The sequence below is a fragment of the Equus przewalskii genome, chromosome 7 (genome assembly GCF_037783145.1).
Source record: "Equus przewalskii isolate Varuska chromosome 7, EquPr2, whole genome shotgun sequence".
Taxonomy (NCBI): Eukaryota; Metazoa; Chordata; class Mammalia; order Perissodactyla; family Equidae; genus Equus; species Equus przewalskii.
In genome coordinates this window covers 58,738,716-58,755,705 of record NC_091837.1, presented here as the reverse complement: position 1 = coordinate 58,755,705, position 16,990 = coordinate 58,738,716, and the positions used below count along the sequence as shown (strand labels likewise).

Genomic DNA, 16,990 nt, shown 5'->3' with positions numbered 1-16,990 from the left:
TCATATAATCCAGCTATTCCACAACTGAGTAGTCATCCAAAGAGCATGAAAACATTAATTTGAAAAGATATATGCACCTCTTTGTTCATTACAACATTATTCACAATAGGCAAAATTTGGAAATAACCTATGAGCCCATCAGTGGATAACTGGATAAAGAAGATATGGTATATATACAATGGAATACTATTCAGCTATAAAAAAAAGATGCAATCTTGCCATTTGCGACAACATGGATAGACCTCGAGGGTATTATGCTAAGTGAAATAAGTCAGAGAGAGAAAGACAAATACCATATGACTTCACTCATATGTGATTTCACTTGTAAGATAAAACAATAAGAACAAAAAAACACATAGACACAGAGAATAGACTGGTGGTTACCAGAGGGGAAGGGGGAGGGCAAAAGGGGTAAAAGGGCATGTGTATGGTGACTGATGCCAATTAGAGTTTGGGTGGTGAACATGATGTCATCCACACATAAGTCAAAATATATTGATGTACACCTGAAATTTATATGTTATAAACCAATGTTACTTCAATAAAAAATTAATTATAAAAATGTAGCAATGTAAAAAATTTTTAAAAAGTTTAACGTCAGGCCCTTACGTTACAATCAAAAAGCTACTTGTCAGCTGCTTACGCTACAACGAATAACTAGATAAGTTATATGTGGTGCCATCCATAGAATGAAAAATTATTTGACAATAAATAGAAATGAGGTACTAACACATGCTACTACATGGATAAACCTAGAAACCAGTATGCCAAGTTAAGGCAATTAGTTTAAAAAGACAACATATTATGTGATTCCATGTATAGGAAATGTCCAGAATAGGCTAATCCATTGAAACAAAAAGCAGAGAAGCGATTGCCTAGGGCTAGGAACGTTGGTGGGAAGTTGGGAGTGACTGCTAATGGCTGCATGGTTTCATTTTGGTGTAATGAGAATGTTCTAAAATTGATGGTGGTGATGGCTGCACAACTTTGTGAATATACTAAACAAATCCATTGAAGTGTCTATTGTATTCCTACCAAGAAATGATTTTCTTTCTCCTTAAGTATAAGCGGTTAAAGGCTCTAGGCTCTAGTCTGAGATGAAACATGGAATGCATGATTTCCTCTAAAATTACTACAAGTAGTTAAGACATTAAAAATGGAAATAGCAAAAACGTATTTGAATATACGAAGAAAGATTAGATATAGAGAAAAATGAAGAAAATACACATTGTTTTAAAAACCTTAAGGATAAAATATACTTTCCAAGGAACAAAGCATAAGAGGTAGTATGATACATAATACTTAGAGCAGTGAGATATCTGATCATTTAAATTCATGTTAAATTGGCACCCCAAAAGAGTTAACATTCTAAAACTCACTGGTTACTCCTTTTGGTTCAAGTACTTACTTGTTTTATGAAGTAGTCATAATCTTAATACCAAAATCTGACAAGGACAGTATGGAAAACAGAAATTATGGTTCAATCTATCTAATAAACACAGCTGAAAAACGTCCTAAAAAACAATTAGCAAAGCAGATCCAGAGATACAAATAGATAATACATCCAAATTGGGTTTACCTCAACAAGGCAGGATTTGTTCGTTTAAGAGCTGAAAATTGATGTAACTCACCATGTTAATAGAATAAAAGAGAAGTCTGATGTAATCACCTATAAATGCAGGAAAGGCATTTGTCAAAATTCAACCTCTTCATGATAAAAACTCTACAATCTAGGAACCAAAGGATCTTCCTCAATCTAATAAAGAGCATCTATTAAAAAAAAACCTATGTTATCATGTCTTTAAGAGTAAAAAAAAGAACACTTTGGGGCCAGCCTAGTGGCTCAGCGGTTAAGTGCGCACGTTCCGCTTCAGCGGCCCGGGGTTCGCCAGTTCGGATCCCAGGTGCGGACATGGCACTGCTTGGCAAGCCATGCTGTGGTAGGCATCCCACATATAAAGTAGAGTAAGAAGGGCACGGATCTTAGCTCAGGGCCAGTCCTCCCTGGCAAAAAGAGGAGGATGGGCAGCAGTTAGCTCAGGGCTGATCTTCCTCAAAAAAAAAGAACACTGTTCTTATCTTTGTACTTCAGGAATAATGCAAGAATGTCAGCCATTACTACCTCTACTCAGTATTGCCTGGAGGTCTGAGCCAGTGTGCAAGAAAATAAAATAAAATGCATACAAATTGGAAAAAAGGTAAAATTTTATGTGCAGATGACATGAAGAAATTTTGTATGAAGAAAATATTAAGGAATCCATAGAAAATATATTAGAACAAGTAAATTTAGGAAAAAAATCACAATGTTTACTGTGGTAGCCAACCTCTAAAATTGGTCCGAATGATCCCTGTCTCCTGGTATTCCTGTCCTTGTTTAATCCCTTCCAATCCCCTCCCCTTGAGTATGGGCTGGATCTAGTGACTTTCAAAATTGACTGGATGTCACTTCTGAGATCAGGTTACAAAAAGATAGTGACTTGGTTCGCTTCTGTCTTGGCTACTCTTGCTCACTCTGATGGGAGCCAGTTGCCAAGTGAGGAGCTACAACATGGAGAGGTCCTTGAAACAGGGAACTGAGGGAGGCCTCCAGCCCACCGCCAGTAAGGAACTGAGAAACTCAGTCTCAGGAAGACATTACTGGAAATTGCAGGAAGGGGAAGCATTCTATGTGGTGACAGAAAGCTTATCAAAACTATCATCTTTAGTAATGTGGAAAGTAGGGAATGTGCCTAATTAACCGGGTAACTAATCTACCTAAGGAAATTTCCAGGTAAGGTATTGAAGGTGCTGCCTGGTTTCTCTCTTGTGCTTACAGTAAATTGGGAGAAGAGAGAGATAAGTTGATGGAAAGACTATTAAAACAAAATGAGCCAGGACTTCACAGTTTCAAAAGTTCTCAGCCTCTCCAGAAAGCAAAACACACTAAAACTAAGAAATGTCTTCTGAGGAAATTTCAAAGCCAGGACACTGCCAGGAAAAACACGCTCTAGAGATAAAGCCAAGGGTACAATTTTTGTTAAGACCTCAGAAAGATCAAAGTCGATGCCTCAAAGGTCACACAAAAGACACTTCAAAGACACTAAGGTTGGGCCTCACCAATCCTCTCAATTAAATAACAGGGCCTCTAGGAAGCTTACTAATATTTTAAACTGCTAAAATTTTGTGATAATGTTAGACAGCCATAGATAACTAATACAGATTTTAACATATTAAAATAAGTTATGTTAAATTACTCATCAGATAATTCTAACTGCATTTGCTTCTGCTGCTTTCTGTGTCTTGCACACGTTGTTTTCTCTTGCCTTTTCGTATGCCTCATAATTTTGATATCTGGATATCTTAGGTAGGACAGGAGAGACTGAGGCAAATAATTTCTATACTTGGTAACGGGCAGACCTTTCCTTTGGCTAGGTTTTTAGTGTAGGGATTGTCTTTATCTAATCAGAAGTTAGTTGGGCAGGTTTGATGTTTACTGTTGCTATGGTTACCGTCAGTGTACCTTAGGCTTCAAATTCCTCTAGGCATAACTTCCCTTCAGGTGGACCAGATGTTTTTCTCAATGTCTGCTCCACTTTCCACTGTATGTCTTCCCTACTAGAAGGTCCTTCTCTTGCGTGTTTCTCATCAGTATTCAACTGTTACTTTTACTAGACATTTGTGAGTCTGGCGTTGGAGTGTGGGTTGGGGTGATCGTCTCTATTATTCTAATTAGGCCCGTGCTAATCAGACTCTGTATGCCTGGGTCTCAGAAGTGCTCCTGTCTCGCCTCTATAGTTCTGGGACTAGCATGTAACCCTGTTCCCCCCAGGTTATTTTCTGCCCACCCCTAGCTTCAGTGGTTTTTTCCAGTGCCCTAAGGACTATAGTTTACTGTACCCCACCTCCTGAACTTATGGTTTTTGTTCCATAGGGGAGATTCAGAAGGATCCAGGAAATACTCTGTGCCTTTTTCATAGCAACTGCTGTTCCCCTCTCCCAGGCCCCTGCACCAAGAAGGATGCTTTATCAGGGCTTTCGTGAAGCGGGACCTACGGAGAAAAAGCTTGCAAGAGAGTTTAAGCTCCTCCTATATTTGCTTCCCCACTCTCGCCTGCCCACATCTGGCCTCCACCAATTTGTTGCCTCTTGAAGCTGAAGTATTCTCACCCATTTCCAGCTGTGTCTGCCCCAGGTAAGCTAGCACTCACAACCTCATCGTTCCCTGTAGGCACGTCTCTCCTGAGATTTCAGGTTAGTTAGTTGCTCTGTGACTGGAGCTCTCCGATTGTTTCAAAAAACGTCCTCAGTTTGCAGTCTGTTTCACCTTTTTTTTTTCAATTGTAAGGTTGGGAACAACCTTCTTGCAGCCATTCAGACTTATCCACATAATTATTTATACATACTTATATATTTATTTGTTTGAGCTCTTGTTAAATTAATTAAACAAGGAGGCCATTAGACTGAGGTGTTTCTAATACCTTAACAGCCTACTCAAGCAAACCAAACCTAAGCCTATGAATGCCTCAAGGTTAAGAAATCAAAACCTAAGGACAACCCATCATAAACAGCCACCTAGGCTTTCTCAAATAAGGCAACGCTTCCTCCCAATTTTCAAAGCCGGAACAATTTTAACAACAAAATAAATAACAATAATATTAGATTATAACTCATAGAACTATGATATTTATTAATGTTAAAAAATAAAGTGAGGCATATTACATTTTAAGACTTTGAGCAAAAATTAATTCAAGTCGCGCAGCCCGAAATCAGAAGTGGTTAGGAGCCCCCCACCAATAGGAGCTAGAGGAGAGACTTTCATAAAACACACATATAAGCAACGCAAGGAAATTATTTGATTGGCTACAGCTTAAGTGGTTGCCTTATTTGGGAAAGCCTAGGTGGCTGTTTGTGATGGTTTGTCCTTAGGTTTTGATTTCTTAACCATGAGGCATTTATAGGCTTAGGTTTGGTTCACTTAAGTAGGCTGCTAAGGTATTAGAAAACACCTCAGTCTAATGGCCTCCTTGTTTAACTAACTTAACATTAATTATAAAGAGAAAAAAATAACTTCACAGTGGAAAAGCCTGGAAGACACCACCTTAATCAGGTGATCAAGTTTAACATCATCAGTAAAAAGACATGTTAATTTCAGATAGCCCCTGAGATGACATCCTGAAAAGGCACATCACTTTTGTGGTATTCTTGCCAAAAATGCATAATCTGAATCTAATCAAGAGAAAACACCAAACAAATCCATATTGAGGGAGAGTCTACAAAATATCTCTGATTAGTGTCAAGATTAGGAAAGACTGAAGAACTATCACAGATTAGAAAAGACTTAAGGAGATGTGACAACTAAATACAATGTGAGATACTGAATTGAATATCGGGTGAGAAAAAAGATATTAGTGAAATGTGAATAAAGTCTACAGTTTAGTTGATAGTGTAGGGGAGGAAGACAACTCCTCTACCCTCTAGGTCCTTCTGGCTGGTCTAAGAATTAAATTGACATGAGACAGAATAACATGAGAAAATCAAACAAAGCTTTATGACATGTATACATGGGAGACACACAGGAAAACTGAGTCACTCGCAGAATGGCCAAAACCTCCACCTTGAAAATCATTTTCAGCAAAAGACAAAGGAGGATGTTGGGGGTAGTGGTTTGGGACTTCAAGGGGATGGAAGGCAACACACGTGGAGATGGAAATGCAAACGGGCTAACTGTTCACAATGTGACCTGAGAGACATATTTTACATTACCCTACAGTTAACTTATGTTTAGCTCCTTCCTGGAACAGGCCTTCTATCTTAAATTCTTTTAGGCAGTTGGGGTGGAACGGCAGAGTCTCTTTCAGAGTCTTTTATTCTCAAAAATAATCAAGTCAAAGAGACACATTTTGGGATGGCCAATTTTGATCCCCCACAATAGTACTGCACCACTATTAATTTCTTAGTTTTGATAATTATACCATAGTTAGGCAAAATGATAACAGTATGGAAAGCTGAGTCAAGGATATATGGAAATTCCAGCTTTGTAACTTTTCTGTAAGCGTAAAATTATTTCAAAATACAAAGTTAGAAAGAAACAAACTCCACCCAAACATAAACAGTGTGTGTATGGGCGTGCGGGAAGTGTAAAAGAGGGATTTTACTTTATCTGCAGTTTTGCCGTTTTACTTTTTTAATAAGACAATAGTTTTAATATACAATTACAAGTACATTAAAAGTAGGGAGCAAGGTATACTACAGAGAGAATAAAGATGCAATTTTCTGGCTTCTGCAAGAGTAATATAAAACATCAACTGAATATTATCCAGTTCTCTTCATTATGTCTTGGATTAATCAATTATTTTAAAAACTAGCAGAAAAAATTCAGCATAACATATGATGACAAAAATTGATTATCTCTTCCATAAATGCTTTGAACAAGTAGATCATTATGTAGCAAATGATCAATAATTATTTTTCAATCAAAACCCGATAGTTAATATGGTAAGAATAAACACTTCCAGTTAAAATCCTAACCTGAAAATACTCAAATCTCAAATGCCATAATTCCAGCCATAATTCCAATTTTGAGGCAGCAGCCAAAACAAGTAGTCTTACAAGAATTCCAGATAACTTCTGTTCTGCACTCTTCGTTAACTCAATGGTTCTTCTTTTCTCCTGCTGATTTCAGGTTTAAGAAATCTGAATACATTACAACAGGCAAATAAAAAATAAACTACAAAAGAGAATAAACTGCACATATAAAGCCCATGGATTGAAAAAATGAAAACTGTCTCAGAAAAGACTGAAAAGCTACAGCATACACTTGTGTAGCACATGTATCTACAGTTGCAGCATCTCAACTTTTCATAACCAAAATGTGGCCCAAGCATAATTCTGAGCAGATCCAGCAAAAGGTCAGAAGAGACTGTCCACATTCATATGGCATGGTACATGTTTCCAAACGCCATGCAGAAGGGAAAAAAATTGCTACAGAAAAAGTAACCTCTTTTAGGAAGTAGGATTTGGCCAGAACCAAGAGAAAGATTGGTGAGTGCATGCTATTCACTCAAAAAGTATTCTTTGAATTGTAGAGTTCAGAACAGACAATCTGAAAATGAATTTTGGCATACCAACTGTTCTACAGTGTCAAGCTACATTAAAGTTCAGAGAATGCCTTTTTACCTAGAGCAAGTTAAAAATTCTTTTTCCTGAAATTTACTATATAATTCATTATAAACACTACTTATACCAAAAAGAGAAAAAATCCACCAAGGCTTCAAACAGGAAGACAAAAAACTGAGTCACTGAAAAATTTAAGTCTAACTTTCTTATTTCACTGCAATGTACATTTAATTATGACAAAAAAGTTATTATGCTTAGTTTAAAAAATAAAAGATCAAAATAAATATAAAATCATAATGATCTACTCATTTTACAATGGGAAACTAATGGTGCTACACTTTCTATTTTTCTTCTGAGAAACGTCAACTAGAAATAGCAAACTGTCCTCTGGGAAAAATCAGAATATCTGAGCCTAAAAACGAACCCTGTCCTCAAATGAGTTAGTACACAAGTATTCACTGGGGAACGATGCATTATTTGAGAGTGTGGGCATAGGACATAAAATAGTGGAGGCTTTTTTAGGCTTCTTAGAACATGGCTCATATACATCAAAAACTGCAACTGTGGCCAAGATTATTTTAAGACTTTTTTTCCTTTAAAGACTAAGCTATAGTACAGTTTGTGCATTAGACTGTGGAACCCTTCCCCATCTTAAAAATTCTCAGTAAAAAAATGCAAACGCATATATAAAAATCTGTCACCATCTTTCAGCACAAACTACAATATCTTGCAAAGCCATTCATTTTTCAAGTCCCCATAAATGACACTGCTTTTCTCATCTATGCAAACAATTCATTAATTTTACTGTAAAAGATTTTCTAAGGTTACTTAATTCACCAATCTTGAACAAAAAGAATTCTATCCTAATTCCTCCTAGAAAGATCAATCAATATTCCACTTATCCTTCTGCAAATGTAAATCAATGCTGGACACCTCAGGGAAACCCTTTCATTTACTTGAAACCCATATATCAAGTCATCTATTACACTCTCTTCCACAAGCTACATAATTCATAATATTCCTAATTTATCTTTGTGGTTATCTATTCTCCAACAGACCATAAATTTTGATTCGTATTTGTATTCTATTCTTTTATTAGTGTAGTTAACACAAGTAAAAAGGTTTCCTGAGCATTTACAGATTATTAAAAACTCATACCAGACTTTTTAATCTATTTGTTTTCTTGCCAATTAACATAATATTGCTTGATCATGTTCAGGTTAAATTTAATTATGAACCATGGAGATATATATATATATATTTTATGTATTGCACCTAGCCAGTAAGTCTTTCTCTAAAATGAATTTCTAATTTATTTTTATCCTTAGGCATGTAAAAATCTGTACTTGTCACTACTGTCTTTAGCCTGTTTGAATGGATCTATTTTTCCAAGTTATTATGCCAATTCTGAATTTTACTTATATCTTCTATTAACATTTATTCTCATTTGGAAACATCAATAAATCTTATAGGAATCTTTCTGATTCTTTCATACAAAGTACCAATAAAGATATTGACTAATGTCAGTACTATCTAAGCTAGATTCCCAATGGATCCCTCCAAGATACAGGTAAGCTAGTCTTAGAATTTGGACACATATGGTTTTTCCCACCAAAGCTGCTAAAGTCAAGGCCATGTTTTATAAAAAGGGCCATACTTTTGTAAGGAAGGCTTTTCACCTCAAAGGCACCATTTAAAAGAACCTATAGTTATCACTTTGCCTTTATATTGCATATAAACAAATTACTCTATAAATGTCACTCTATAAATGAAAAATATGCTGTTTTGTTTTGTACGTTGTACTGAGAGCTACTGAGTATTATATTATTTTGAAAATATGCTTGATGATGGTCAGTGTTGGGTGCCAAGTACTCTCAGTGACTTCTCCCCTAAAATAACGTTAGTAGATCTGCATAATAGCTGAAATTCTTTAAGTATGCTATACTTGAATATGTCATAGGAACATATAAGGTTTCTAAATCTTCGGGCGCTTTCCGCATTTGGTCTGATCTTTATCACAACTGAAACAACTTTCATTTTTCATATCTAATTTTTACTGAAAAGACATGAATGAAGACAACTTTTAAAACTTTAGCCTCCTAATCATCCTCTATTAATACTTTTTCATTATTCCCTATTTATTTAAAAGTCTATTAGTTATAAAAGCAATGTACCAGGTAAGGTAGGCAGAACACAAAAGAAGTAGAGTTTTTGTCTTATTTTATATGCATGATTTGGAAAGCAAAGTATATAAATATAAAACAATGTGTTTATTTATGAACAAGGAAATACATCTAAATGCCCTTCACTCAAAGAGAAAATTTTTTTCTCTTCTAAAATGAAGGGTGAGCTTTCATTTCCTCTTTCTCTTCTTCATTTTCCACTTTCCCTTTTCTTCCTGTACAATTAGGTCCTAAAACCATTACATGAGGGAGAGTCAGAACTGGAGTGAGATCAAGAGGGCATGTGCACAGAAGGGTTGCCCAGTGGAATGTCAGTGCCCAAACAGGTTGAGAAGGGCATCAACACATGCGAGTAGTCCAGCACAAGTGTCAGAGTTTCAGCAAAGTGAGAAGAGCATCCAGGGAGAAGAGTAGCCTAGCATGGGTGTCAGAGCCTAAGCAGGCGAGGTGGGTATCCTTGCAAGGGGGTGAAGTGACCCAGTATGAAGAATCAGAGCCCAAATATTGTAAGTAAGGGGTCTAAGCAGAGGTTGGGAGTGGGTGCTGGTACAGAGTAGCCCACAAAGAATGAAGAGAACATCTACACAAAGGGTTAACCTGAAGCAGGTTATCAGACCCCAAAGAGGATGAGGAGGACATACACTCAGGGGGCAGCCCTGTGTGTGGTATCAGAGCACAGGCAGAGTAAGAAGGCTTATCCTCAAGAAAGGGCAGGCTGGTGGAATGTCAGAGCCTGAGGTAGGCGAGGAGGGCATCCATACAAGGGAGGGGACCAACATGTGTAGGTCAGAGCCAGAGAAAGGTAGGAAAGATACAACTGCAAAGGGGGTGCGTGGTGTGGAGTGTCAAAGCCTAAGTAGAGGAAAGAGCACATCCAAGTAGAGGGGACAGCCCAACATGAAGAGTCAGAACCAGAGTGGAATAAGGAGGGCATTCAGGCAGAGTACAGCCTGGATGGGTGTGCTGGAATATAAGCAGGGAGAAGAGGGTGAGCATCATGGGAGGGGGATTGGTAGACCAGAATGGGGAGTCAGAGTTCCAGCAGGATAAGGAAGGCTTCTGTGCAGTAGAGGGAATAGCAGCAGAGATGAAGAATTAGCTACATACAAGATGATTAAAGAAAAAAATAAAAAATATTAAAGATAATGTAAACCAGGTTTCTCAAGTCAGGCAGGAGAGTTACAATTATAAACATATTTTTTTCAAGCGCTCATGAACATTCACCAAGATCAACCATATCTGGGGCCATAAACAAAACTCAAAAGAAATTTAAAAATTGTTCTCTAATCATCATAGAACCTAACTAGAAATCAATAATAAAAGACAAGAGGAAAATCTCCAAACATTTGGAAATTATACAACAGAGTTCTAAATAATCCATGGGTCAAAGAGTAAGTCTCAACAGAAATTTTTAAAAAATACACAGAACTAAGTGAAAATGAAAATACAACAAATCAAAATATGTGGAATGCACTGAAAGCAGTGATGAGAGGGAAGTTTATAGTACTAAACATTTACATTAAAAGAGGAATGATCTCTAAGTTTCTTCTTTAAGAAACTAGAAAAAGAACAAAATAAATCCAAAAGAATGAGAAGGAAGGAAATAACAGACATAAGAACAAAAATGAATAAAATCAATAAAATTGAAAACAGGAAAAATAGAGAAAATTAATGAAATAAAAAGCTGGTTCTGTGAAAAAAAAAAAAGAATAAAACTCATAAACCTAGCAAGACTGACAAGAATAAAAAAAGAGATTAGCTACAAATCACTAATAACACAAACAAAGCACTACAGATCCTGCAGTCATTAAAAGGATAATAAGACAAACCTATGAACAATATTATGTTCATAAATTCAACAATTTAAAAGAAACACAACAATTCTCAAAAACCACAAACTCCCAAAACCCAACCAAAAGGAAACAGACAACTTCAATAATCTTGTACCTATTAAAGAAACTGAATTTGTAATTAAAAAACTCTTTAAAAAGAAATCTCCAGGCCCAGATGGTTTCATTGGAGAATTTTATTAAATTTAAAGACAAATTAGCACCAATTTTATATAATTTCTTCTAGAAAACAGAAGAGGAGTGAACACTTCCTAATTCATTCTATAAGGCTAGTATTACCATGATACTAAAATCAGACTAAGACAGTAAAAACAAAGAAAACCACACCAATAGTTCTTACGAACTTTGATGTAAAAATTCCAAACAAAATAATAGAAAATCAAATCTAGCAATATATCAAAATAACTATAACAAGTGAGATTTATTACAGGTATGCAAGGCAGGTTCAACATTCAAAAATCAATTAATGTAATCCAACCTATCAACAACTGAAAAAGAAAACTCATATGATCACATCAATTGACACAGAAAAAGTGTTTGACAAAATCTAGCATGCAATCATAACAAAAACTCTCATAAAATTAGGAACAGAAGGGAACTTCCCCAAATTTATAGAGAACATCTACAAAAAAATCTACAGCTAACATATACTTAATGATGACAGACTGAATGATTTCCACATAAAATCAGGAACATAGTAAGGATCTCCTCTCACCACTCTTATTCATATAGCACTGGAAGTCCTAGCCAGCACTACAATATAAGAAAAAGAAATAAAGGGCGTACACATTGGAAAGGAAGTAATAAAACTGTCCCTATTTGCAAGTGACGTGACTGTCATTCTCCTTAAGGACTCAACAGCAAAACTCCTAGAATAAATGAGTTCAGCAAGGTTGCAGGATTCAAGATAAATATACAAAATTTGAATGCATTTCTATATACTAACAACAAACATGAAAACAAAATTAAAAACAGAACATCATTTACAATTTTTCCAAAGAAAATAAAATACTTAAGACATAAATATGAGAAAACATGTACAAGATCTATAGCCTGAAAAATCACAAAATGCTGATGAAAGAAATCAAAGACTTAAATAAATGGAGAGACATACCATAGTCATGGATTGGAAGACTTAGAGAAAAATATCAATTCTTCCCAACATTGATCTATAGCTTTAATATAATCCTATTAAAATACCAACAGCGTTTTTTGGTAGATATTGGCAATCTTATTCTAAAATTATTACAGAAAGGCACAGGACTAGAAGAGCTAAAATAACTTTGAAAAAGAATAAGGTGGGAAGAATCACTCTACTCAATATTAAGGCTTATTATATAGCTTCAGTAATCAAGACAGATGACAGAGGGATAGACAAATAGATTAATGGAATAGAACAGAACTCATAAAGAGATACATGCAAATATGCCCAGTTGATTTCTGACAAAGGTGCAAAAAATATTTTAACAAATGGTGTTGGAGGATTTGGAAATCAGTAGGCAAGAAAAATGAATCTCAACCTAAACTTCACACCTTATACAAAAATTAACTCAAAATGGATCATGGACTTCATACAAAATGTGAATCTAGAAAATTTTTAGGAAAAAAGGGAGAAAATCTTTAGGTATTATGGCTAGGCAAATAGTTCCTAGACTTGGCAATCAAAGCACGATCCATAAAAGAAAAAATTGATAAACTTGACCTAGTTAAAATGAAAAACTTTCACTCTATAAAAGACCCTGTGAAGGGAATGAAAAGGTAAGCTATACTCTAAGAAAAAGTATCTGCAAACTACATAGCCAACAAAGGATTTGTACATAGAACATATAAAGAACTCTCAAACTCAACAATAAATAATCAAGCATCCCAACAGGAAATGGGCAAAAAGGATGAACAGACATTTCACTGAAGAGGATATAGATGGCAAATAAGCACATGAAATAACGTCCATCATTGGCCATTAGAGAAATGCAAATTAAAATCACAATGGGATAACATTAAATACCTATTAGAATGGTTAAAATAAAAAATAATTATAACAAATGTTGGCAAGAATGCAGAGGATCTAGATCTCTTGCATTGCTGGTGGGAACATAAACTGATAAACCACTCTGGAAAATATTTCAGCAGTTTCTTAAAAAACTAAACATGCATTTATGACAAAACATCCCAAAGAAATGAAAATACTATGTGCACACAAAAACCTACATATGAATGTTCACAGCAATTTCATTTGTAACAATCGAAAACTGGAAACAATCCAAACATCCTTCAACAGGTGAATAGTTACACAAACTGTGGTACAAACATACCATGGACTACTCAGCAGAAAAAAAGGAACAAACTACTGATACATGCAACAACTTGGATGGGTCTAAAAAGAATTATGCTGAGTGGGAAAAAAAAAGCCAATCTCAAAAGGTTACACACTGTATGATTCCACTTATACAGCATTCTTAAAATGATAAAATTACAGAGATGGAGAGCAGATTAGTGGTTGCTAGGGATTAGGGAAGGGGTAGTAAAAAATGTAGCTATGTCTACTGTAAGTGAACAGCACAAGTGATTCTTATAACAGAATGGTTTTGTATCTTGCTTATGGTAATGCTATACAAATCTACACGTGATAAAACTGCACAGAACCAAATATATACACAAATGAGTATATGTTAATCAAAAGAAAGCTGCAGTTGGCTATATTAATATCAGAAAAAGTAGACTATAGGACAAGTGATGTCATCAGGGATAAAAGAGGCAAATGATGATGATAATATGGTCAACTCATCCAGAAAATCTGTCATAAATGTGTATAAACCTAATATCACAAGCTCAATATATGTGAAGCAAAAATTGACAGACAAAAGGAGAAACAAATAAGTCTGTAAATATAGGTAGAGATTTCAGCATTACTTTTTCAGTAATAGGTAAAACATATGTATAGGAAATCAGCAGAAATATTGAAAACTTGAATAAAACAACCATGCAATTTGACCTAATTGGCAATTATAGACCAATATATGGAACAATGACAGAATACACATTAGTTTCAAGAAGACATAAAACATTTTCCCAAACTAATCATATCCTAAACCAAGTTTCAATAAATATAAAGAGACCAAAATCATATATAGTCTCTGGTCACAAGAGAATTAAATTAGGAACCAATTAAAAGAAGTATTCTGGAAAATCTCTAAGTATCTAAAAGCCACACAATGGGGGGTGATGTCACAAAAAAAAGCAGAGTAGGGAGCTTCAAAACCTGTTTCTTCCACTGAAGCAACCAGTAAGCTGGCAAAACTGGCAAAATCAACTTTATCAGAACTCTGGAATCTAACAAAAAACTTACAGCAACTAGGAGACTGCTTAATGAAGAAAGAGGCTAGGAAATTTTAGTAAAAATGTGGTGTTGCATTTTTGCTTACCTGCCTACCATCCCCCATTTCCCAGCTTGACATTAGCCAACAAGATGGTGGCCCAATTCTGGTGCAGATTGCTGGTGCCAGGAGGGCAATAAAGACCCCATTATCAAATAATCGTAGGAGTGTGTTTTGACCTGTCTGGTGGTTCCCTGATGGACTGGTGAAGAGATTTGCTTCTGTATCATCTCCCTACAGCTGGAGCAGATTCCTGTGTGGTGGTTGTCAAAAGCATTTAAAGATAAATAATACTTTCAGCCTACCTGGAGAAAGGAATGGCAGATGGGGCAAGCAGCAGATGGACCCAAAATCTTGGGAAAGAGGAGGATAAAAAGGAAGAGACTGGGGGACGGCCTGGGGGTGCAGCAGTTAAGTGCACACATTCCGCTTCAGCGGTTGGCAGTTCACTGGTTCAGATCCTGGGTGCAGACATGGCACTGCTTGGCAAGCCAGGCTGTGGTAGGCATCCCACATATAAAGTAGAGGAAGATGGGCACAGATGTTAGCTCAGGGCCAGTCTTCCTCAGCGAAAAGAGGACGATTGGCAGATGTTAGCTCAGGGCTAATCTTCCTCAGAAACAAACAAACAAACAAAAGGAAGATACTTGGGGGAAAAAGAGCTGTGAATGGCTCCCACATACACCAGGGAATCCAGAGTACAATACACATGCCCAGAGTCAGAGGTTTACTCAGAAAAGACCTGAGAGGATCCTAGGCTTGCACTTCTGGCTGATCTCGGGGCTTTGCACAAGCAGGCAGTGAAGACTAAAACAGAGCTGTAGGCGAATTGGTTAAACATTGAAGGAACACCTCAGATCAAAGACAATCTGAAGAGACTAGGAGAGTATGTTTTCATTATTCTTTCTGGCTTCAGTTGTTCAAGGTCAAGTCACTGGCTGACCACAGAGATAAGTGAACAAAGACTTCACAGACTACACATGGCAAGGAATACGGTCTTCACAAAAATAGTTTGGAAAACTCACTAAACAAATGGACAACAGCTGCCAGAAGGAAGAGCAAACTCCGGGGAGGAGAGGCAAATGCAGATTTCCATAATTGTCATATTACAATATTCGAAATGTCCAGTTTATGACAAAAACCACAAGGCTTAAAAAGAAATAAGAATATATGGCTCATTCACAGGGAAAAAATAAATTCATAGAAACCTACAGTAAGCAACCAAAGACATTGGATTTATTAGACAAAAACACTAAATCAACTGTCCTAAATATACTCAAAGAGCTAAAAGAAACCATGGACAAGGAACTAAATAAAACCAGGAGAACGATATGTGGACAAATAGATACTGATGAATGAGAGATGATATAAATGATGAATAGATGAATGAGATGATGTAAATAAAATCAGACATGAAAGTAGGGGCATTACTATTAACTATTCAAAAATAAAAAGGATTTATAAGAGAATACTATGAACAATTTTATGTCAACAAATTAGATAAACTATATGAAGTGAACACATCGCTAGAAACAAAAAAATTACCAAAAATGATTCAAGAACAAATGGAAAATCTGAACAGTTCTATAACAAAAGATTGAAAGAGAAATCCAAAATCTCCCTATAATGACAAGCCAAGGACCAGATGGGTTCATGCGTTAATTCTACCAAATGTTTAAAGAAAAATTAGTACCAATCCATCTCAAAGTCTTCCAGAAAACCGAAGGAGAGGGAATACTTCCAAACTAATTCTATGAGGCCAGTGTTACCTCATACCTAAGCCAGACAAAGACACTATGAGAAAAGAAATCTACAGACCAATAACTCTTATAATATAGATTCAAAAATCCTCAAAAAAATGCCAGCAAACCAAATCCAAAAACATATTAAAAGATTATACATGACCAATGAGTGTTTATCCCAGGAATATAAGAACAGTTCAACATAAGAAAATCAATCAATATATCACATTAATACAATGAAGGGAATGAGTAACCAAAAATATAAGAATCTATCAATTGATACTGAAAAGTTTTGACAAAATCCAAAACCTTTTCATGACAAAAACACTCAAACTAGGAATAGAAGGGAACTTCCTTAACATGATAAAGGGCATTTATGAAAAACCTACAAGTAACATTTTATCATATTGATGAAAAACTGAAAACTAAGAGCAGGAACAAGACAATGATGCCTGCTTCCACCAGTCCATTCAACAATTACTAGAAGTTCAAGTCAGAGCATTTAGACAACAGAAAGAACTAAGAGGCATCTAAACTGGAAAGGAAGAAGTAAAATTATCCCTATTCACAGATGACATGATCCTATATATAGAAATTACATAGAGAATCCACAAAAAACTAATAGCGCTAATAAACAAATTCAACACAGTTTCAAGGTACTAGGTCAACATATAAAAATCTTTTGTATTTCTATATACCAAGAATCAACAATCCCAAAAGAAAAACAATTCTATTTATAAGATCAT

At 35.8% G+C, this 16,990-nt stretch overlaps 1 protein-coding gene across 17 annotated transcripts in view; it reads right to left on the bottom strand.

Moving 5' to 3' along the window:
• KIAA1328 (KIAA1328 ortholog) overlaps positions 1-16,990 on the bottom strand; it is a 342,992-nt gene that overhangs the window by 296,312 nt on the left and 29,690 nt on the right. Inside the window, exon 1 of one of the 17 annotated variants that reach the window (XM_070630008.1) lies at positions 14,808-14,998. The exons of the other annotated variants lie outside the window; for them this stretch is intronic. The gene's annotated coding sequence lies outside the window, so the exon portion shown is untranslated. Of the gene's footprint in view, positions 1-14,807; positions 14,999-16,990 lie in introns of those variants that run through there. 17 annotated transcript variants of the gene reach the window in all.